Source organism: Macaca mulatta, chromosome 11 (assembly GCF_049350105.2).
Source record: "Macaca mulatta isolate MMU2019108-1 chromosome 11, T2T-MMU8v2.0, whole genome shotgun sequence".
Taxonomy (NCBI): Eukaryota; Metazoa; Chordata; class Mammalia; order Primates; family Cercopithecidae; genus Macaca; species Macaca mulatta.
Window position 1 is genome coordinate 73,678,945 of NC_133416.1, and position 24,687 is coordinate 73,703,631.

Sequence of the window (24,687 nt, forward strand, 5' to 3'; positions counted from 1 at the left end):
CCCTTTCTTGCCTCAAGCACTGGCTGAACTTCCAGCACTACGTTAATTTAGAGTGGTGAGACCTTACTGTTATGGTCTTAGAGGAAAACCATTCAGTCTTTCATCACTCAGTACTATGTGAGCTGTGGGTTTCCTTTATAGATACTTTTTACCAAGTTGAGAAAGTTCCTCTCTATTCCCACTGTTCTGAGAGTTTTAATAATGAATAGGTTTGAATTTTGTCAATTTATTTTGCATTGACTGACATGATCATGCGATTTTTTCTTCTTTAGCTTGATAATATGGTAGATTACCCTGTTTGATTTTGTAATATTGAACCAACCTTGCACCTCTGAAATACACCCCATTTGGTCATGGTATATAATTTAAAAACTATCTTGCTGAATTCTACTTACTAATATTTTATTAATAATTTTTTCATCTACATTCATGAGTGATACTAATCTGTTGTGTTCTTTTTTGTATTGTCTTTGGTTTGGTAACAGGATAATAATACTAGCTTCATAAAATCAGTTGGAAAATACATTTCTTCCTTTTCTGTTTTCTGGAAGAGGTTGTTCAGAGTTGTTCTTAATTCCCTTTAAGCATTTGGAGAAATTTTCCAGTGAAGCCATTTGGGTCTAGAGATTTTGGCTTTGGAAGTTTTTAAATTACAAATTCAATTTTATTAATAGTTGTAGGGCTATTCAAATTTTCTATTTCATATTGGGTGAGTTGATTCAGTTTGTGTTTTTCAAAGAATTGGTCCATGTCAGTGAGATCAGAATCTTTGCAAGTGGGGAACTAGGCATAGTTTTTAAAGCTCCTCAGGGTGTTCTAACATATAGCTAAGATTGAGAGACAGACTTAGGGTTTGGTGCATGAGGAGAGATTGGTAGAAGAGACTGGGATACCAACAGACATTATACCATGAAGGATCCTAAGAAAGTGCTCAGATTTGGGTTTTAGAAAAGGTTAGCAATGGTTTTGGTAATGGTAGTGTAAAGTCTTGAGGAGAAAGACCTTAATCTTTGGTCAAGGAGAACCATTAGAAGGCCACTGCTGTCATATAATGTATGGATTAAGTTAGGCTATGTTGTGTCAACAAATAAAAAAATGAATTCAAATACAACAGGAGTTTATTCTGCTCACATACAAGTTTATGGTGGGTGTTCCTGATCATTAGTCAGCTCCCTCTCACACAGAGATTTAGGGAGCTATGCTCTTTTCCGTTTTGTGACTTTGTCATCCCTTAATGCTCTGGTTGCCAAACTGTGCATTGAGGCACATGAATCCATGGTGAATTCACAGGACTACCATTGGATGTTTTAAATTTTCAAGAAAACACACAGCCACATTTGATATCTGCTGGACACAACATCACCTGCTAGCTTTAGGAAGTTTAGTTAAACATTAGCTTACACTATAGTGCTTTGTTTATGTCACAGCTTTCCAAAGCTGAGTTGTTTTTTTTTTTTTCCAGTTACTGTGGTAAAAAGCAATTCCCATGTGAAAACCAGTGTGAAACAGGAATTGAGATTATCAACATTAATTTAAGGATTTGAGAAACTGTACAATGTTCAACAGGCACACACATACCATTCATTATTAACTACTTGTGGTTACTTAAGAGTGAAATGAACATGTGTTGTTCTTTTAGTTTATAAATATCTTTTTTTCACATGGCTAATAAGTTGTTAGGATAAAATATGAACTGTGTTGTTTGAACCTGACTACTTAGTAAATTGAACTAGTGGTATTTTATTTGGCCTGGAGGTGCTGTAAAAAATTACTGAGACACTAAGGGCTCTGTGGACTGAGAAAGTTTAGAAACTTCTGCCCTAGGACTTAATCTTGTTTTCATTCAGCTGGTGGAAGGGGAAAGACAGCTTTCTTAAAAGCCATTACCGGCCTGTTTATGTTCACATCCCAAGGGCAAGAACTTATTCCATCCATGTACACACATAAATTCAAAGGAGGCAGAGAACTAGAGTCTAAATAGAGACCCACGCAATGAGGGTAAGGTGGATATGGAGAGACAGGTACTGACTATGCCATACAGAGGCAACACATGATAGACTAAAATACATCCGTGGCTATGTGGATGGCATGGACATCAGACATATTAATGAAGAGGAGTTTTCCTGAGTTAGAGACCAGTGAGGATGTGGGAAGCATGGAAGCATGGAAGTGAGGGAGGATCAAAAAGGCCCCAAGGTTTCCAACTTGTCTGACTGGTGGATGTTGACATCTGTTGCTGAGAAGGGGAATCCAGAAAACAGGAAGTTTGTGTTGCTGCGAGTGATTGGAGCGGGGCAGGCACACTATATAATGTCATATAAAAGAAATTTAACATTGAAATACCACACAAAAATTTGGTCTTAAAATAGTTTTCGTCACACCTCAAAATGATCTATAAAACCCTCACCCCATGGCTGTAGCATAAAAAGAGAAAGTACAATTTAAAAGCAACCACTAGAGGCATATTCAGCAAAACAGGTTAAGTTCTTTACTTCTTGAAGTTCTATTAACTGCAGAGATTTTAAAAAATACCATCAACAGTTCAATAGAAATACTATTGGCGAAAACTCTGTAAAGTAAGTCACAAATTTTGAAATGCTAGTGTCAACAACAGCGTTTTGTTCCCTGCTGTATCTCCAGCATATAGAATAGTACCTGGAACATTCACAGGTCCTCCCTGATAACTACTGGAGGAACGAGCACATCAGTCCCAAATCCAAGAATTATAATGGGGTGGTGAGCATCAGCTTGTGGTAAACAGAAATATTGCTGGACGGTGCAGAAGCAAAATGATAAAGGAGCAGAATCTGAATGGAGCAGACAGAGTTATTTCCCCACGCTTACTTGGTTGATTAATTGTACCAATGCCTAGGTAAGGGGAATTGGGTCACACACCAGAATACTACAGCTATATCCGTGTACTACTATTGAAAAAAACATTATTGCTCATACTACAGTTTTATCTGTATATTACTTTTAGTGGTGCCACTAGGAAGTTTATTCCCCTCAGGAAATAAACAGATGCTTTTTCCAATACTCATTTCAAGCTCTTCCTAACATCCCCTGGTTCAGCAAAGCTGTGGGGATCAAAGCTAGGTTTCTGTGATGAACTGCTGCATTTTCAGTCTCAGTTCTTGCCACCCAGACTAGCAGAGAAAGGTTATTGGGCATTTTCCACCTCTGTGTAGTGACATGAGGGATATACTAGAATTTTTCTCATCCCTTGGGAGTCTGAACATAAATTTGATCAGTGGCAGGGATGTACAGCACATAAATATTACCTGGCACAAATATTCATGTGAAACAAAATTATGATTGGGATTTATCTCATGCAGTGATGAGAGGGCTGGATTAATATCTGTATGCTTCCTGGAGCACCTCCAAAGAAAGGTTATATACAAATATGCATTGTCAAATACAAAAATATGTGACCCCTGAAGATATGTGATACATAGGTCAGGATTCCTTTAAAAATAGACTGAACAGAGACGTTGACTGTTTTTCTGGTATAACTGATTCAGGTATCAAATGTCTTCTAGAGCATTAAGTTAAAAAAAATTCCTGCTTTTAAAATATGGCAATACTAGAATTGTTCCAATTTCTATTTCTCCCAAAATCAGTTCTATTTAATTGTCAAAATTTGCCCTTAAGCTTTCCAATGTCAAACTTATTAACAAGTTATTTAGCTTTCATGGGTCTTAGTTTCCTCACATCTAATTTAGGGATAACAATGGTATCTACTCACAGAATTTGGTGAAATTAAGTAATATAATTCTTACAAGGAACTTATGGTAATAACTGCCACACAGTAAGTGTTCAATATATGTTAGCCATAGTCTTATTGTTGTCTTGTTGTCATTATTATTGTTATTTGGATATTGGAAATTTCCAGATATGCAAACTTCCAGTTTTCTACTATATTTTGATTGTTATGAATATAAGACAAAACAATTAATAGTGGTATTTAACTGCTGGTGAAATCACAGACTACTTTGAGAATCTAATGAAAGCAGTGAACCCTTGTCCCAGAAAAATTGTGTGCATGATTTCAGGGGAATTCATTAATTCCCCACTGGGGTTTATCCATGTATCCTACTTTAGAAACTCTGACCTAGAAGATTAGGTTTGAGCAACGTGACAATCAAAGAACAATTTATGTGGGAGTGACATTTTATAATTTGTGTGTTTGTTGGGTAGGGGATTGTAGAATAGCAAACAGCACCCACATCTATCAGTCATGTATTCCTACACAGTCATCTGATAGTCTAAATAAAACCATGATGCAAGATATCAGAAACAGGAAATGGCTTACTTCAGTGAAACCGCCTTTCTTCCTAAGCATGATGGCCTGAGTGGTAGACATTTAAAAGTAAGAGGTGATAAGGACCAGCAAAAAGCACTGGGCAGGATATCTCGCAATTGCACTTGCCTCAAAAGCCTCAGGCAACTTTCCTTTGCGAAAACTCTCCATCTGTAATTTTCACTTCTAAGCTGTTATAATCACATTGTTGACATGATTGAAAACTGGCGTTTACAAGTAAAACTGAAGCAATTGGCATGGCTATCTTTGAATTTAATTACTCTGATTTTCAATGTTCTCTTAGATAAGTTAACTACATTCTTACAACTACTTATGGACTGTTTTGTTCTAAAAATATTTTTAAGCATTTATAATTGCCAGACTATGTGGTAGAGGCTAGTATTTTGAAGACCAATAATCACTGCCTCTACCTTTCTGCAATTCACATTCTAAATGTCTAAGAGACAAACATCTAATAATTTCAATGAAATGTCATCAGTCCATAGCATGGGCTGGGAGCCTGAAAGGGAATAACAGCTCAACTTGTGCTGCTAAGAAAGTCCTCTGTAGGCTATAGATGGCTAGTTAGAGGTTTAAGTTCTTCTTTAGATGAAAGTAGGATATTTACTTGCAGTATTGTTTCCACTTAATAGAGAAGTGAAGATACCAAGTATTGCTTAGCAAATTAATGAGCTATTTTTGGGAGGAAGTATTTTATTTTTGCATGTATTTTTGGGTATCCTTTTGGCTAGAATCCTTTTTTTCTGAGACAAGGTCTCACTCTATTGCCCAGGCTGTACTTCAGTGGTGCAATTTTTTACTTACTATAGTCTTAACTTCTTGGGCTCAAGTGATCCTCCTGCCTCAGCCCCCTGAGTAGTGTGTGTCACTCAATGCCCAGCTAATTTTTTGAAACAGTTTTTGTTGTTGTTGTTGTTGTTGTAGAGATGGGGGTCTCACTATGTTGCCTCGGCTGGTCTTGAACTTCTGGGCTCAAGTGATGGTCCTGCCTCAGCCTCCCAAAGTGCTAGGACTACAGGCATGAGCCATGGTGCCAGGCAGGGCAGTATCTTATGTTGAATAACTATTTAAATATGAAAATCCAGAATTACTGTACTAGGATTAGAATGATCAGATGTTCTGATCTGGGAGTCCAGCTGAACAACAAGGGATGGGGCAGCTGGGTGGGCAAAAGGAAAGAACACTATGGAAGTGAAAGACGACCCTGAGAAAGATACCAGGTAAGGCTGCACTACAGCTAGTGAGAACTAGTCATCGCTGAGTTAGGTCGCTTAGTGTTCAACATAAGGGGCCAAATGTTGCATCTTCAAAGACAGCTAAGAGGACAAGGCTTGAGTTCCATTGTGCCTGAAGGGGAAGTGAAGAAAGGATAAACTTCCACAAGAAATCAGACTTCTTAAATAATCAGGGAAAAGTAGAACTAAGAGCTACACTCACTTGGCCTCTTTCTTCCACGAATGTCTAAGTACCCATGAATCTAACATGAGCTAGGAACCTGCCTGAATAGAGAGATTAAAATGAAGAAATTCATGATACTTTTTTTGTTTGTTTGTTTTTTGTTTTTTGGTTTTTTTGAGGCGGAGTCTCGCTCTGTCGCCCAGGCTGGAATGCAGTGGCTGGATCTCAGCTGACTGCAAGCTCCGCCTCCTGGGTTTACGCCATTCTCCTGCCTCAGCCTCCCGAGTAGCTAGGACTACAGGTGCCCGCCACCTCGCCCGGCTAGTTTTTTGTATTTGTAGTAGAGACGGGGTTTTTACCGTGTTAGCCAGGATGTTCTCCATCTCCTGACCTCGTGATCCGCCCGTCTGGGCCTCCCAAAGTGCTGGGATTACTGGCTTGAGCCACCGCGCCCAGCCTGATACTTTTAAAGATTATCCATTCTTTTAAAGCAGTTTATACTTTTCCAAGTCTTCTTACATCCATTCACTAACTTAGCCTTCAGAAAAACTCTGTAAAGAAGGGCATACTACCATTTTATAGATGAGGGACACTGAGACTTAAAAATTAGGGTCCTTTCATTAGGCCAAACTTCATGTCTGTTTTATGTCCATGAAATTTCCCCCTCGTGTAACTAAATGCTACAAAGTTTCAGACTCATCATATAGTAATTGTTAAACAATGGACCAAAAGAATGTATAGATGAAATACTTTTGAGAAAAGGGAAGAAAAATAAAGCTAGCCTCAAGCAGACTCCAAGCCACAAGGGCACTAGTAAATCAATCCTTCTCGTTTTGTTATGGATGCCTGTATGTCAGGGGCACTTATTTGACTTTCCCTTGTTTCATGGGACTTGATCCATTTCAAATAAAGGAACAGATGGAAAACTAATAGTGCAGTCACTGCAGATCACCAAGAGGCAAAGCATCTGGGGATCCCTGTGGACTTTCCACGGAGAAGCCATGGTCCTGCTGCAGTGAGTCAGAACTTCATGAGAGCCCCATGCAGACCTACTGGAATTCAGAACTGGAGGAGGCTGTGCTGCCTACCTGTATTTGGCTTCCTCTGTCCTAACAGGGAGGGTACCATTCTCTCCTGGCCCCTCCCCTGGTCCCTTTTGTTTCTTCTGTTCTGCATGGGAAACCATTTTCTTGTCACAGAAATGTTCCCCTTTGGAGTAAGCAGAAAGAGAATGAGTAGATAAAAGCAGTCGCTACTGTTTCCTCTTTGATGCCATCCATCCTTTGTATTAGTACCTCAATCACCTTATGTAACACTATCTTACCCAAGTATAACTATCTTCTAGCCTCACCCTGAGTTTGAAATGCTTTAGTCCCTCCCTCTCTTCCTCATTTCCTCCCTCCTTCCCTCATTCCTTCCCTTCCCCTCCCTTGCTTCCCTCCCTACCTTCCATTGAATATCTACTGATAATTGCCTAAATTCTAGGCACTTTGCTATCTAGTGGTAAATGATGTAGACTTAGTCCCTGATCTCAAGGAATTTATATTCTATTAAAAAATACAGACCTTGGGAGGCAGAGCAAGATGGCTGAATAGAAACCTCCACAGATCATCCTCCCTGCAGGAACACCAAATTTAACAACTATCTACACAGGAAAAGCACCTTCGTAGGAACCAAAAGTCAGGCGAGTGATCACAGTACCTGGTTTTCACTTCATATCACTGAAAGAGCCACTGACAAGGGTAGGAAAAACAGTCTTGCCACCCGTTCCCCATCCCGCATATCTCATGGCATGAAGAATCTGTGAGCTTGGGGGAGGAAAAGTGCTGTGACTTTGGGACTTTGCATTGGAACTTGGTGCTTCCCTATCACAGTGGAAAACAATACCAGGCAGCAGTCAGCCAACACCCAGGGAGGAAGCACTTGGACCAGCCCTAGCTAGATGGGAATCATCTATCCCAGCAGTTGGCATGTGAGCTCCGACAAGCCCCACCACGGTGGACTAAAGTGGTTTGGGGCCTTCAATCAACTTAGCAGTCTAAGCTGCAAGAACTGCAACTCCTAGGCAAGTCCTAGTGCTGTGCTGGGCTAAGAGCCCATTCACTTGGTGGGCATGTGACCTAGTAAGATACCAGCTGGGGTGGCTAAGGGAGTGCTTGCACCATTCCTCCCCCAAGCCCAGGCAGCACAGTTTGCAGTTCCAAAAGTGACCCCTTCCATCTGCTTGAGGAGAGAAGATGGAAGAGTAAAGAGGACTTTGTCTTGCAACTTGGATACCAACTCAGCTACAGTCAGATAGGGCACCACACAAAGTTGGAAGGACCCCATTGCAGGCTGTGGCTCTTGAACAAGATTTCTAGATAAAACCTGGGCCAAAACTCGCTGCCTTGAAGGGAAGAACCCAATTCTGGCAGGATTCATCAGCTGCTGGCTTAAGAGCTCTTGGCCCTGAATAATCAGCAGTGGCAGCCAGGTGGTACATGCTATGGGCCTTGGGTGAGAATCTGAGACATGCTGGCTTCAAGTGTGACCTAGCATATTCCCAACTGTGGTGGTCATGAAGAAAGATTCTTTCTGCTTGAGAAAAACAGAGGAAGAGTAAAGGGGACTTTGTCTTGCATCTTAGGTACCAGTTTGGCCACAGTGGCTAGAGCACCAAGTGGGCCCTTGGGGTTCCCATTCCAGGTCTTGGCTCATGAATGGCATTTATGGACCTGATCTGGGCTAGAGGGGGGCCCACTGCTCTGAAGGGAGAATCCTGGGGCTGGAAGCATTCATTACAAGCTGACTGAAGAGTCCATGGACCTTAAGTGAACACTGGTGGTACTTTGGCAGTATTCCCCATGGCCCCTTGGAGGTGGTAGCCATGAGGAGAGGCTACTCTGCCTGTGGAAAGCAGAGGGTAGAGCGGGAAGGACTTTTTATTGTGCTTTGGGTACCAGCTCAGATGCAGCAGAATAGAGTACCAGGTAGCTTTCTAAGGTTCCTGACTCCAGAACCTGGCTCCTGAATGCCATCTCTGAACCCATCCAGGGCCCAGAGGAACTCTCCACCCTGAAGGGAACTCTTTACCCTGAAGGGTGGCTGGTTCTGCCACTTGCTAATTATAGAGTTCTAGGGCCTTGAGAAAACATAGGTAGTAGCCAAGTAGTGGTTATAGCAGGCCTTGGGTGAGACCTAGTGCTGTGCTGGCTTCAGGTCTGACCCAGTGCAGTTCTGGTGGTAGTGACCACAGGGGTGCATGTGTCACTCCTTCCCCATCTCCAGGTGGCTCAGCACAGAGAGACTGTGTGTGGGAGAAAGTACGGCAAGAGAGTAAGAGTCTCTACCTAGTAATCCAGATAATTGTTCTGGGTCTTATCCAAAATCACCAAGGTGGTGCCTCTATGAGTCTATAAGAGCCATAGCATTACTGGGCTTGGGGTGCCCCCTAATGCAGATATGGCTGCAGTGACCAAAAAATTAGATCCCAACATCCAAGTCCCTTCAAATACCTGCAGAGCTCTCCCAAGAAGGATGGGTACAAACAAACCCAGACTGCAATGACTACAATAAATACTTAACTCATCAATGCTCTGCAGACACTGATGAACATCTATAAACATCAAGACCATCTAAAAACATGACCTCATCAAATGAATAACATAAGGAACCAGGGACCAAACCCAGAGAAATAGAGTTATATAACCTTTCAGAGAGAAAATGCAAAATAGGTGATTGGGGGAAACTCGAAATTCAAGATAATACAGTGAAGAAATTCAGAATCCTGTCGGATAAATTTAATAAAGAGATTCAAATAATTAAAAAGAATTAAGCAGAAATCCTGGAGATGAAAACATGCAATTGACATACTAAAGAATGCACCACAGTCTCTTAATAGGAGAAGTGATCAAGCAGAATGAAGAATTAATGAACTTGAAGACAGTGTATTTGAAAATAGAGGAGACACGGCCGGGCGCGGTGGCTCAAGCCTGTAATCCCAGCACTTTGGGAGGCCGAGACGGGCGGATCACAAGGTCAGGAGATCGAGACCATCCTGGTTAACACGGTGAAACCCCGTCTCTACTAAAAAATACAAAAAACTAGCCGGGCGAGGTGGCAGGCGCCTGTAGTCCCAGCTACTCGGGAGGCTGAGCCAGGAGAATGGCGTAAACCCGGGAGGCGGAGCTTGCAGTGAGCTGAGATCTGGCCACTGCACTCCAGCCTGGGCAACAGAGCTAGACTCCGTCTCAAAAAAAAAAAAAAAAAAAAAAAAAAAAAAATGAAAATAGAGGAGACAAAAGAAAAAAGAATGAAAAAGGAATAAAGCATGCCTGTAAGATCCAGAAAATAGCCTCAAAGGGGCAAACCTAAGAGTTATTAGCCTTAATGAGGATGTAGAGACAGATAGGGATGGAAAGTTTATTCAAAGTGGTAATAACAGAGAACTTCCCTAACCTAGACAAATATATCCATATTTAAGTACCACAAGGTTATAGAACACCAAACAGACTGAATCCAAAGAAGACTGCCTCAAGACATTTAACAATCAAACTCTCAAAGGTAAAGGAAAAAGAAAGAATCCTAAAGGCAGCAAGAGAAAATAAACAAATAACATAGAATGGAGCTCCAGTAAATCTAGCAGCTGACTTTTCAATGGAAATCTTATAGGCCAGGAGAGAGTGGCATTACATATTTAAAGTACTGAAAGAAAAAAAACTTTTATCCTTGAATAGTATATCTGGCAAAAATTGCTTTAAGCACAAAGGAGAAATAAAGACCTTCCCAGACAAACAAAAGCGGAGGGATTCCTTTAACACCAGACCTGTCCTACAAGAAATGCTAAGGGGAATTCTTCAATCTGAAAGAAAAGGATGTTAGTGAGCAATAAGAAATCATCTGAAGTTTCAAAAATTACTGGTAATAGTAAGCGCCGAGAAAAACACAGTATAACACTGTCATGGTGGTATGCAAACTTAAGTAGAAAGACTAAATGATGAACCAATCAAAAATAATAACTATGACAACTTTTCAAGAAATAGCCAGTATGATAAAACATTAAAAAAACAACAAAAAGTTAAAAAGCAGGGGGCAAGTTGAAGTGTAGAGTTTTTGTTAGTTTTCTTTTTGCATATTTGTTTATGCAATCAGTGTTAGGTTGTCATCAGTTTAAAATAATGGGGTATAAGACAGTATTTGCAAGCCTTATGGTAACCTCAAATTGAAAACATACAACAGATACATAAAGTATAAAAAGGAAGAGATTAAAACATACCACCAGAGAAAAATTATCACTAAAAGGAAGACAGGAAGGAATGACAGAAAAAAAAAAGAAGACCACAAAACAACCACAAAACTAATAACAAAATGGCAGGAGTAAATCCTTACTTATCAATAATAACATTGAATGCAAATGGTCTAAATTCTCCAATCAAGAGACACAGAGTGGCTGAATGGATAAACAATAAGACTCAACTATCTCTTGTCTACAAGAAACACACTTCACCTATAATGACTCATATAGACTGAAAACAAGGGATGGAAAAAGACATTCTATGCTAATGGAAACCAAAAAAGGGCAGGAGTAGCTATATTTCTACCAGACAAAATAAATTTCAAGACAAAAACTGTAAGAAGAGACAAAGAGGGCTCATTATATAATTATAAAAGGGTAAATTCAGCAAGAGGATATAACCTTTGTAAATATATGTACACCCAACACCGGAGCATGCAGAGATACAAAGAAAATATTATTAGAGCTTAAGAGAGAGATAGAACTCAATACAGTAATAGCTGGTGACCCTACTTTCAGGATTGGACAAATCATCCAGACATAAAATCAACAAAGAAACAATGGACTTAATCTGGACTACAGGCCAAATGGACCTAATTGTTATCTACAGAACATTTTATTCAACAGTTGCAGCATATACATTCTCCTTAGCACGTGGATCATCCTTGAGAATAGATCATATGTTAGCACAAAACAAATTTTTAAAAATTCCAAAAAATTGAAATGGTATCAAGTATATTCTCTGACCAGAATGGAATAAAACCAGAAATCAGTAACAAGAGGAATTTTGGAAATTCAACAAACACATGGAAATTAAACAGTATGCTCCTGAATGACCAATGGGTCAATGAAGAAATTAAGAAAATTTAAATATTTCTTGAAACAAATCATATCAGAAACAAAACATACCAAATCCTATGGGATATAGCAAAAGCAGCACTAAGAGGGAATTTATAGCTATAAACACTACATCAAAAAAAAAAAAATAAAAAAGACAACCTTCAAATAAATAACCTAAGAATGCATCTTAAAGAACTAGAAAAGTGAGAGCAAACCAAACCCAAAATTAGTAGCATGAAAGAGCAGAAATAAATGAAACTGAAATGAAGACAATACAAATGATCAATTAAAAGTTGTTTCTTTTCTTTAAAGTTAGTTTTTTGAATAAACAAAATTGACAAACCTTTAGCCAGACTATGGAAAAAGAGAGAAGACCTAAATAAATAAAATCAAAGATGAAAATGAAGACATTACAGCTGATACTACAGAAACTCAAAGGATCTGTGTTTGTCTGTTTTCATGCTGCTGATAAAGACATAACAAGACTGGGTAATTTATAAAGGAAAAGAGGTTTAATGCACTCACAGTTACACGTGGCTGGAGAGACTCACAATCATGGCAGAAGGCGATAGGCATCTCTTACATGGTAGCAGGCAAGGGAGAATGAGACAGCCAAGCAAAAAGGGAAACCTCTTATAAAATCATCAGATCTTGTAAGACTTACTCATTACTACGAGAAAAGTATGGGGAAAACACCCCTGTGATTTAATTATCTCCTACTGGGTCCCTCACACAACATGTGTGAATTATGGGAGCTACAATTCAAGATGAGATTTGGGTGGGAAAACATCCAAAACATATGATGATCACTAGAGACTACTATGGGCAAGTATATGCCAGTAAATTGGAAAACCTAGAAGAAACGTATAAATTCCTATATAAATAAAATGTACCAAGATTGAACCATGTGGAAATCCAAAACCTGAACTCACCAATAACAGCTAATGAGATTAAAGCTGTAATAAAATCTCCCAGCAAAGAAAAGTCCAGGACCTGATGCCTTCACTGCTGATTTTTACCAAACATTTAAAGAAGAACTAATGCCAATCCTGCTCAAACTATTCCAAAAAACAAAGAAGGAGGGAATACTTCAGAACTCACTCCACAAGGCCAGTATTACCGTGATACCAAAACCAGACAAAGACACAGGAAAAAAGAAGACTACAAGCCAATATTCCTAATAAACACTGTTGCAAAAATCCTCAACAAAATACCAGCAAACCGAATTCAAGACCACATTAAAAACATCATTCATCATGACCAAGTGAAACTTATCCCAGGGGTGCAAGGATGGTTTAACCTATACAGATCAATCAATGTGATATATTATATCCACAGAATGAAGGACAAAAACCACATGATCCTTTCAATGGATGCTGAAAAAGCATTTGATAAAATTCAATATCCCTTCATAAAAAATCCCTCAAGAAACAGATTATAGCAAGAATATACCTCAACATAACAAAAGCCATATGTGGCAGACCCACAGTTAGTATCATGCTGAATGGGGAAAAACTGAAAGTGGTTTCTCTAAGATCTGTAACATTACAAAGATTCTCAGTGTCACTCTGTTATTTAACATAGTACTGGAAGTCCTAGCTAGAGCAATCGGATAAAAGAAAGAAGCAAAGGGCATCCAAATTGGAAAGGAAGAAGTCAAATTATCCTTGTTTACAAATGACATGATCTTATATTTGGAAAACCCTTAAGACTCCACCAAAAACGTATTAGAACTGACAAATTCAGTGAAGTTGCAGAATACAAAATTGATATAAAAAATCAGTGGCATATCTATATGCCAACAGTGAACAATCTGAAAAAGAAATTTAAAAAGTAATCCCATTTACAACAGCTAAAAAGAAAATTAAATAGCTAGGAATTAAAAGAAGTAAATGGTCTTTACAATGAAAACTTTAAAACCTTGATGAAAGAAATTGAAGAGGACACACAAAAAATAGAAATATTCCATGTTCATAAATTGGAAGAATCAATATTGTTACAATGTCCATACTACTGAAAGTAATCTACCAATTCAACGCAATCTCCATTGAAATATCAATGACATTCTTCACCGAAATAGAAAAAACAATTCTAAAATTTATATGGACCCACAAAAGACCCAAAATAGCCAAAAGTATCCTGAGGAAAAATAAAACTGGAGGGATCACATTACCTGACTTCAAAATATACTACAGTGCTACAGTAGCCAAAACAGCATGGTACTGGCATAAAAACAGACACACAGACCAATGGAACAGAACAGAGAACCCAGAAACAAATCCATACACCTACAAAGAACTCATTTTCAACAAAGGTGCCAAGAACATACACTGGGGAAAAGACAGTTTCTTCAATAATAACTCATGCTGGGAAAACTAGATATCCATGTGCAGAAGAATGAAACTAGACTCCATCACTTCTTATATACAAAAATCAAAGTGGATTAAATAATTAAATCCCAGACCTCAAATTATGAAACTACTACAAGGAAACATCAAGGGCACTCTCCAGGACATTGATTTGGGCAAAAATTTCTTGAGTAATACTCCACAAGCACAGGCAACCAAAGTAAAAATGGATAAATGGGATCACATCAAGTTAAAAAGTTCTGCACAGCAAAGGAAACAATCAACAAAGTGAAGACACAACCCACAGAATGGGAGAAAATATTTGTAAACTATACATCTGACAAGGGATTAGTAAGCCGAATATATAAGGAGCTCAAACAACTCTATAGTAAAAATTTTAATATAATAATTCAATTTAAAAATGGGCAAAATATTTGAAGAGACATTTCTCAAAAAAAGACAGACAAATGGCAAACAGGTATATGAAATGGTGCTTGACATCATTGATCAGCAGAGAAATCCAAATCAAAACTACAATGAAATATAATAACATCTCACCCCAGTTAAAAGAAAGGGAATAACAAATGCTGGTGAGGACATGGAGAAAAGGGAAGTCTTGTACACCATTGGTGGGAATATAAATTAGTACAATCACAATGCAGAGGAGTTTGGTGGTTCCTCACAAAACTAAAAAGAGAGCTACCATATGATCCAGCACTCCCTAGCAGCATATACCCATATACTGCTAGGTATATGCCCTAAAGAAAGGAAATTGATATATCAAAAAATATCTGTACTCCCATATGTATTGCAGCACTATGTACAACAACCAGGATTTGTAAGCAACCTGTGTTCATCAACAGATGAATGGATAAAGAAAATGTGATACATATACACAATGAAGTACTATTCAGCCATAAAAAAGAATGAGATCCTGTCTTTTGCAACAACACGGATAGAAATGAAGATCATTATGTTAAGTGAAATAAGTCAGGCACAGAAAGACAAACACATGTTGTCACTTGACTGTGGGAGCTAAAAATTAAAACAATTGAACTCATGGAGCTAGAGAGTAAAATAATGGTTACCAGAAGCTCGGAAGGTAGCGGGGGAGTGGAAGGAAAGTGGGGATGGCTAATGGGTACAAAAACATTAGAAAGAATGAATAAGATGCGGTATTTGATAACACAGCAAGTGACTACAGTCAATAATAACTTAATTGTACATCTTAAAATAACTAAAAGAGTATAATTGGATTGTTTGTAGCACAAAGGATAAGTGCTTAAGGTGATGGATACCCCATTTACCATGATGTGATTATTATGCATTGCATGGCTGTATCAAAACTTCTCACATACCCCATAAATATATATACCTACTATATACCCACAAAAATTAAAAACTAAAAAAAAGAAATACCAACTTAAAGAAATAGAAAATTATAACAATATGGTTAGTTATGATTATTTAGAAAAACAAAGGGTTAATCTGGGGCTAAGTTGGGACAGTCACTTGAAAAATATTTGCAAATGGTTCATTATGCCCTAACAAACCAGCCCTATTTGCCTCGCCTCTGGCAAGTCACTAAATCCTTGTGTGACCTAATCTCTGAACTGCAAAATGAGAGAACTGAGTATTTGGCTTAAAAATTACCATATTTTATTGATTTTAAGGTGCCAGCAATTGTAAGGCACACTGTTACTTTATTTGCTGCTAAGAAAGAATATGGCTGGGTGTGTGGCTCACGCCTATAATCCTAGTACTTTGGGAGGCTGAGGTAGGAGGATTGCTTGAGCTCAGGAGTTTGAGACCACTCTGGGCAACTTGGCAAAACTCTGTCTCTACAAAAACATGTAAAAATTACCCAGGCATGGTGGTGTGCTCCTTTAGTCCCAGTTACCTGGTGGGAGATGGCGGGGAGCTGAGGTGAGAGGATTGCTTGAGCCTGGGAGGTTGAGGCTGCAGTGAGCCATGATTGCACTACAGCATGCCAGCCTGGGTCAGAGCAAAACCCTGTCTCAAACAAAACAAAACAAAACAAAACAAAACAAAACTGCAAAACAAAATGCTGTCAAGCAAACTACAACATAATGCTTATCACTAAGATTGTTAAGTATTATACTTATTAAATAATGCAAAGGGCATGCATGAAAAGAAAAATGTCAGTGAAATAAATCAGTCAAGGTACTCCTACAACTTTTCCACATTCACCCTCTGAACCAGTGTCATTGATGTCCATATTTTCTATATGATATTGTCCTCATCACTAGTCCTTTGGGCCACCAAGAGCACTGTGATGCTTCATTTTTTACAGTGCTCTGTTACTGTCCCTTGGATTTTCTTTCAAGCTGCTGAGGCTTATTTGGCAAGTTTCAATTTTTTTGAAAAATTACTTTATGAAGCCTGAAGAAATATTGAGTATAATTAAGCCATAATCTAGGGTTAGATACAACTTAATAATAGTTCAATTCCAAAAGAAAAGTTATTGCAGGTGAGACCATAACATTTCCCAACACGATTTTAAGACACTGTGCTGATTTCTCAAAATAACTCTGAGGAACCCATATTTACAGTAGAAGGAGTTTTTATGAAAAATCTGGCATTAGGTATCTTTGTTGCATGATTGTATATATATGTACGTATAATACAACGTTAGATGCACCATCACCCCCCACCCCCTGGTGTATAGTTGAAAAATCCACATGTAACTTTTCACTACCCCAAAACTTAACTATTAATAGCCTACTGTTGACTGGAAGCTTTACTGACAACATAAACACATATCGTGTATGTTATATGTATGATATACTATAATCTTATAACAAAAAGAATGTTAAGAAGATCATAAGGAAGAAAACATATTTACTATTTATTAAGTGGAAGAGGATCATCATAAAGGTCTTCATCCTTGTCTTCCTCACGTTAGGTAGGCTGAGAAGGAGGAAGAGGGGGTTGGACTTGCTATCTCAGGGGTGGCACAGGTGGTAGAAAATGTGTTTATGTAGACCTGTGCAGTTCAAACCTGTGTTGTTCAAGGGTCAACTGCATATACTGTGTGTATGTGTTTGTGTATATATATATATATACACACACACATATAATCCAACATATGAGCTGTATACACACACACACACACACACACACATAATCCAACATCATAAGAACTAGAAAACAGAAATTGTGTTCCTTAACATCAGTATTAGAGTGTAGAGTTTGAGGCTTGGATTTAGAAATGCTTTTCAATATGTAGGGTTTGGAAAAGGAGCAAACATCTTGTTTTCAAAACCTGAAGTTTTTCTCAGGACTTATGGCCATAACTGCCACAGAGGAAAAAAGGGAAGCTTTTCCCACTGTAATTGTTCATCTGTGTCAGAAAGTCCCATATTCTGTGTAGATCTTGTAAATATTTTGCTAGATTTATGGCAAAGAGAGACATTGATGCTGCAACTGAAGCAAAACAGAAACTTGAAAAAGAAACCGAAGAAAGGATGGAGAAGGAAATCCAATGGGAGACAAGTTTATTTCATGAAGATGGAAGATGTTGCATTTATGATGAACCATTACTGAATTATCTTGGTGCTGCCAAGCATTGGTTTAGGAATTTCTATTTATTTGATTTTTTTATGTTACTGCAAATGGTACTGCTTTTTAAATTTCCAATTCTTCATTGTATATAATTAAATGCTATTGATTTTTAATTGTAAAAAAAAAAAAGTCTCATATCCCTGAGACAGGAACCATTGCAATAAGAAGGGAATGAACAGGTTCTCCCAAAGGGAGAATGTTTGTTGCTTATTATGCTTACTGCCCTGGCTATCAGGTGTAAACTTCACATTTCCTAGCCCAATGCTTGGCAGCACCAACATAATTCAGTAATGGTTCATCATAAACCCAACATCTTCCATCTTCATGAAATAAGCTTGTCTCCAATTGAATTTCCTTATCCTTCCTTTCTTGGGTTTCTTCTCTTTGTCTTTTCCAAGTTTGTGTTTTTGCTTCAGTTGCTGCATCAATGTCTCTGATTTTTTTTTTTTTAAATACTTCAAGTTCTAGGGTACATGTGCACAACGTGCAGTTTTGTTACATATGTGTACATGTGCCATGTTTGTGCGCTGCACCCATTAACTCATCATTTACATTAGGCATTTCTCCTAACGATATTCCTCCCCCCTCCACCCCACAACAGGCCCTGGTGTGTGATGTTCCCCACCCTGTGTCCAAGTGTTCTTATTCTTCAATTCCCACCTATGAGTGAGAACATGCAGTGTTTGGTTTTCAGTCCTTGCGATAGTTTGCTCAGAATGATGGTTTCCAGCTTCATCCATGTCCCTACAAAGGACATGTACTCATCCTTTTTTATGGTTGCATAGTATTCCATGGTGTATATGTGCCACATTTTCTTAATCCAGTCTATTATTGATGGATATTTGGGTTGGTTCCAAGTCTTTGCTATTGTGAATAGTGGTGCCATAAACATACGTGTGCATGTGTCTTTATAGCAGCATGATTTATAACCCTTTGGGTACATACCCAGTAATGGGATCGCTGGGTCAAATGGTATTTCTAGTTCTAGATCCTTGAGGAATCGCCACACTGTCTTCCACAATGGTTAAACTAGTTTACAGTCCCATCAACAGTGTAAGAGTGTTCCTATTTCTCCACATCCTCTCCAGCACCTGTTGTTTCCTGACTTTTTAATGATCGCCATTCTAACTGGTGTGAGATGGTATCTCATTGTGGTTTTGATTTGCATTTCTCTGATTACCAGTGACGATGAGAATTTTTTCATGTGCCTGTTGGTTGCATAAATGTCTTCTTTTGAGAAGTGTCTGTTCATATCCTTCACCCACTTTTTGATGGGATTGTTTGATTTTTTCTTGTAAATTTGTTTAAGTTCTTTGTAGATTCTGGATATTCGCCCTTTGTCAGATGGGTAGATTGCAAAAATTTTCTCCCATTCTGTAGGTTGCCTGTTCACTCTAATGGTAGTTTCTTTTGCTGTGCAGAAGCTTTTTAGTTTAATTAGATCCTATTTGTCTATTTTGGCTTTTATTGTCGTTGCTTTTGGTGTTTTAGTCATGAAGTCCTTGCCCATGCCTATGTCCTGAATGGTATTGCCTAGGTTTTCTTCTAGGGTTTTTATGGTTTTAGGTCTAACATTTAAGTCTTTAATCCATCTTGAATTAATTTTTGTACAAGGTATAAGGAAGGGATCCAGTTTCAGCTTTCTACTTATGGCTAGCCAGTTTTCCCAGCACCATTTATTAAATAGAGGATCCTTTCCCCATTTCTTGTTTTTGTCAGGTTTGTCAAAGATCAGATGGTTGTAGATGTGTGGTATTATTTCTGAGGGCTCTGTTCTGTTCCATTGGTCTATATCTCTGTTTTGGTACCAGTACCATGCTGTTTTGGTTACTGTAGCCTTGTAGTATAGTTTCAAGTCAGGTAGCATGATGCCTCCAGCTTTGTTCTTTTGGCTTAGGATTGTCTTGGCAAATAATGTGGACTCTTTTTTGGTTCCATATGAACTTTAAAGTAGTTTTTTCCAATTCTGTGAAGAAAGTCATTGGTAGCTTGATGGGGATGGCATTGAATATAAATTACCTTGGGCAGTATGGCCATTTTCATGATATTGATTCTTCCTATCCATGAGCATGGAATGTTCTTCCATTTGTTTGTATCCTCTTTTAGTTCGTTGAGCAGTGGCTTCTAGTTCTCCTTGAAGAGGTCCTTCACATCCCTTGTAAGTTGGATTCCTAGGTATTTTATTCTCTTTGAAGAATTGTGAATGGGAGTTCACTCATGATTTGGCTCTCTGTCTGTTATTGGTGTAGAGGAATGCTTGTAACTTTTGCACATTGATTTTGTATGCTGAGACTTTGCTGAAGTTGCTTATCAGCTTAAGGAGATTTTGGGCTGAGACAGTGGGGTTTTCTAAATATACAGTTATATCATCTGCATACAGGGACAATCTGACTTCCTCTTTTCCTAACTGATACCCTTTATTTCTTTCTCCTGCCTGATTGCCCTGACCAGAACTTCCAACACTATGTTGAATAGGAGTGGTGAGAGAGGGCATCCCTCTCTTGTGCCAGTTTTCAAAGGGAATGCTTCCAGTTTTTGCTCATTCAGTATGATACTGGCCATGGGTTTGTCATAAATAGCTCTTATTATTTTGAGATATGTCCCATCAATATCTAGTTTCTTGAGAGTTTTTAGCATGAAGGGCTGTTGAATTTGTCAAAGGCCTTTTCTGCATCTATTGAGAGAATCATGTGTTTTTGTCTTTAGTTCTGTTTATATGATGGACTGTGTTTATTGATTTGCATATGTTGAACCAGCCTTGCATCCCAGGGATGAAACTGACTTGATTATGGTGGATAAGCTTTTTGATGTGCTGCTGGATTCGGTTTGCCAGTATTTTATTGAGGATCTTTGCATCGATGTTCATCAGGGATATTGGTCTAAAATTCTCTTTGTTTGTTGTGTTCTCTGCCAGGCTTTGGTATCAGGATGATGATGACCTCATAAAATGAGTTAGGGAGGATTTCCTCTTTTTCTATTGATGGAATAGTTTCAGAAGGAATGGTACTAGCTCCTTTTTGTACCTCTGGTAGAATTTGGCTGGGAATCCATCTGGTCCTTGACTTTTTTTGGTTGGTAGGCTATTAATTATTGCCTCAGTTTCAGAGCCTGTTATTGGTTTATTCAGGGATTCAACTTCCTCCTAGTTTAGTGTTGGGAGGGTGTATGTGTCCAGGAATTTATTCATTTCTTCTAGATTTTCTAGTTTATTTGTGTAGAGATGTTTATAGTATTCTCTGATGGTGGTTTGTATTTCTGTGGGATCGGTGGTGATATCCCCTTTATCATTTTTTATTGCATCTATTTGATTCTTCTTTCTTTTCTTTATTAGTCTTGCTAGCTGTCTATCAATTAAAACCAGCTCCTGGATTCATTGATTTTTTGAAGGGTTTTTTTGTGTCTCTATCTCCTTCATTTCTGCTCTGATCTTAGTTATTTCTTGCCGTTTGCTAGCTTTTGAATGTGCTTGCTCTTGCCTCTCTGGTTCTTTTAATTGTGATGTTAGGGTGTCAATTTTAGATATTTCCTGCTTTCTCTTGTGGGCATTTAATGCGATAAATTTCCCTCTACACACTGCTTTAAATGTGTCCCAGAGATTCTGGTATGTTGTGTCTTTGTTCTCACTGATTTCAAAGAACATCTTTATTTCTGCCTTCATTATTTACCCCATAGTCATCCAAAATTGACCACATAGTTGAAAGTAAAGCACTCTTCAGCAAATGTAAAAGAACAGAAATTATAACAAACTGTCTCTCAGACCACAGTCCAATCAAATTAGAACCCAGGATTAAGAAACTCACTCAAAACTGCACAACTACATGGCAACTGAATGTCTCTGATTCTTAAGTTGAAAGTGACATCCTTCTAAAGGCAGTGGGATTCATATTTTTTCTGATCTTTCAACTTCCTATCTTCTTGATTATAGACATCTTCTTGGTATCTAAAAAGACTGCATTTTCCCGTTGCATATTTTGCATACATTACACCATTCCATTCCCCTTGAATTGAGCAAAAGGCTTCTCATCATTTGGAGAAAAAAAATCACAGTGGTAATTCTGTGCTTCCTGTCCCCAGAGAAAGGTTCAGTGTGGAAGATGATATTTGCATTATCACCACTTTTGGAATAATTAATATTGCTTCTCCTCCTAGTTCCATTCAGAGCACTGTGAGGATAGACCATCCTTAAACACTGGGGAATGTGAGGATGTAATGTTTCTCACACTTTAAACACAAGACACAGGGCTTGTGGCCCCACCCTATGTTGTTTATCCCAATTGACATCCTAAGGAATTTTGATTAGGTCCAGATATCAGCAATGAATTGAATCTTTTTGATAAACACTCAGCATAAAAGGCTGAAGTAGGTAGATGATGGGAAATCTGTTCAGCCACAAATTTTACATTGTTTTTGGAAACCCAGGGAACTGGTCCTTCCAAAACTAGCCCTTTGTTCTCTTTGGTATCATTTGGTAATGTCCAGTGACACTGAAAGATCTTGCTAAAATGGCTTTTTGGTAATCGATTCTTTCCTCCTTGCATGAAAGGCTGAGAGGTACCATTTCATGTTCTGAACCATTCAATCCCTGGTCACCAATGCTCGCAAAAAGGTTGGATATGCAAAAAACGTCTACATACGCTTCTAAAAGAGATCCTCTTTCAAGAAAAAAATGTTGGAAGAACTAATTTAGAAAGATCCATACTAACCCTAACCTGTGACTAGAGGTATGTGATAATGCTCTTATGCTCCTCCACGGACCCTGCCTCCTCCTCGTCAGCTCTCTCATGAGGTGAATCAAATGAGTCAGTATCACTTGTTCCATTGGATGTGAAAGAATTAAGTGATTCTGTGCTATCTGGGCACTTTAGTCTGTTTTCTGCACTGCCATGTGTCAAGACTGAGGCAGATTCAGAAGAATCTATTAAGTGCTTTGGGGATGAGCCATGTTGATGACATTCATCAGCATTGTAGAATTCGTCTTCACTGCTGGAATAAGAGAACTCTGGGACTGTATTTAGAGAAGCCGTTGACATGGCTTGGAGAAGTTGACTGCTACTAGGTGGTGAATGGTCACTGCCTCTACTATTTGGTGTTGGACTCTAATGGTGTCCCAAGGTAACTAGTACAGGTCCAACTGGTCAGGAAGATGAACTCTGCTCTGTCTTATGCAGCTGAGTAGGTTCCGGAGGTGAGACAGTCTGAGAAGGCATTGTGCTGATCATGGGTTCCAAGGGACTAGGTTGATACATTGCATCTACAAGATTAATAGTACTTATAATTCTACCTGTGTGCTTCTCAGCATTATTCTGGTCTTTAGCAATCTGCATCAACACAGTGCAGTGTTTAAGTGATTCTACCATGCTATTTGCTTCTCTTTAAGAGTTTCAATTTTCTTGCTCTGTTTATTATCTTTGCAGTTTTGAAGCTTGTGATCAAAAAACTTTAATTGTTCTATCAAGATTTGTAGGTAAGCATCAGCCTCTGGCGCGGTGGTTCACGCCTGTAATCCCAGCACTTTGGGAGTCCGAGGTGGTTGGATCACGAGGTCAGGAGTTCAAGACCAGCCTGGCCAAGGTGGTGAAACCCTGTCTCTACTAAAAATACAAAAATTAGCTGGATGTGGTGGCAGGCACCTGTAATCCCAGCTACTGGGGAGGCTGAGGCAGGAGAATTGCTTGAACCCAGGGGATGGAGGTTGCAGTGAGCTGAGATTGCACCACTGCACTCCAGCCTGGGTAACAAAGTGAGACTCCATATGAAAAAAAAAAAAAGTAAGTTTCCTGTCAAAGTTTTGGACACTAGGAACAAATCCTGAATCCAAATCTCTGGAGGTGACAGGAAGGAGGCAAGGAAAGCGTGACATCTGAGCCCATAACCTGGCCTTGGGCGGGCACCAGGGACTGTGAGACTCAGGGGCGGAGGTTGGCCCTCTCCCAGACCCTCAGGTTATACTCACCCCACAAGTGTCGAGCAAGAAAGTCATTTGCAAGACCCCCACACTCTGTGCCTCCAGGAGAGGGGTGCTTCTGAGCACCCCTTTTCCTTCCCCACTTGATTGAATCCTCATTTGGCAAGTTTTGATACTTTTGCTTCTTGAACTTATGGAAAAGTGTCAAGAGAACATTTTAGACAACAGTATATATTCCCTCCTCAGGTTTATTTCAGGTTTTATTCGTTTTCAGGTTTTATTCGTTTTCAGGTTTATTTCCTGAAACTTCAAGGAGTTATATTTATCCAATGATATCACCAGGAACTGCAACCAAGTAAGTGCATGCACAAGCAATAATAATAATATTATGATTATCACTTGTCTAAGAGCAACTATAAAATGCATCCCAGTTTCATGGTTGTTAAAATGTGTATGTTGGGGGGTAGTTTGTAGGCAATGTATGCATGTATGCATGTATGTATGTATGTATGTATGTATGTATGTATGTATTAGAGACAGGGTCTTACTCTGTCACCCAGCCTGGAGTGCACTGGTATGATCTAGCTCACTGCAACCTTGAATTCCTGGACTCAAGTGATCCTCCAACCTCAGCCTCCTGAGTAGCTGGGATTGCAGGTGCATGCCACTACCCCTGGCTAATTTTTAAATTTTTTGTACAGATAGAGTCTTGTTATTTGTTCAGGCCAGTCTCAAACTCCTGGCCTCAAGTGATCCTCCTGACTCAGCCTCTGAAAGTGCTAGGATTAGAGGCATGAGCCACCACACCGGGCCTCAACTGAAATTCTTCCAGGGAAGATAAAAGACCAAACGGGCATATCTCTAAGTCCTAGGTCCCATCTTCAGCTACACTAGTCAGTTTTTCCCTCTTATTCCTCCACATAAGATTTTGAAAAGAGGTTTCTACTGCTAAAAAAACAAGTGTGAACCCCTGTCAGGTGGGAGGTATGGCCATTTCCAGCTTTAGCATTCTGTACAT

General features: G+C 39.0%; 1 protein-coding gene, 1 long non-coding RNA gene and 1 pseudogene across 12 annotated transcripts in view; 1 reads left to right on the forward strand and 2 right to left on the reverse strand.

Annotated features, from left to right (window-relative positions):
- The window catches only part of GRIP1 (glutamate receptor interacting protein 1), a 715,153-nt gene that overhangs the window by 190,985 nt on the left and 499,481 nt on the right, over positions 1-24,687 (reverse strand). The window lies entirely within an intron of this gene.
- The window catches only part of LOC144332948 (uncharacterized), a 183,426-nt gene that overhangs the window by 45,097 nt on the left and 113,642 nt on the right, over positions 1-24,687 (forward strand). The window lies entirely within an intron of this gene.
- On the reverse strand, positions 17,965-23,136 carry LOC107000918 (oxysterol-binding protein-related protein 9-like; annotated as a pseudogene).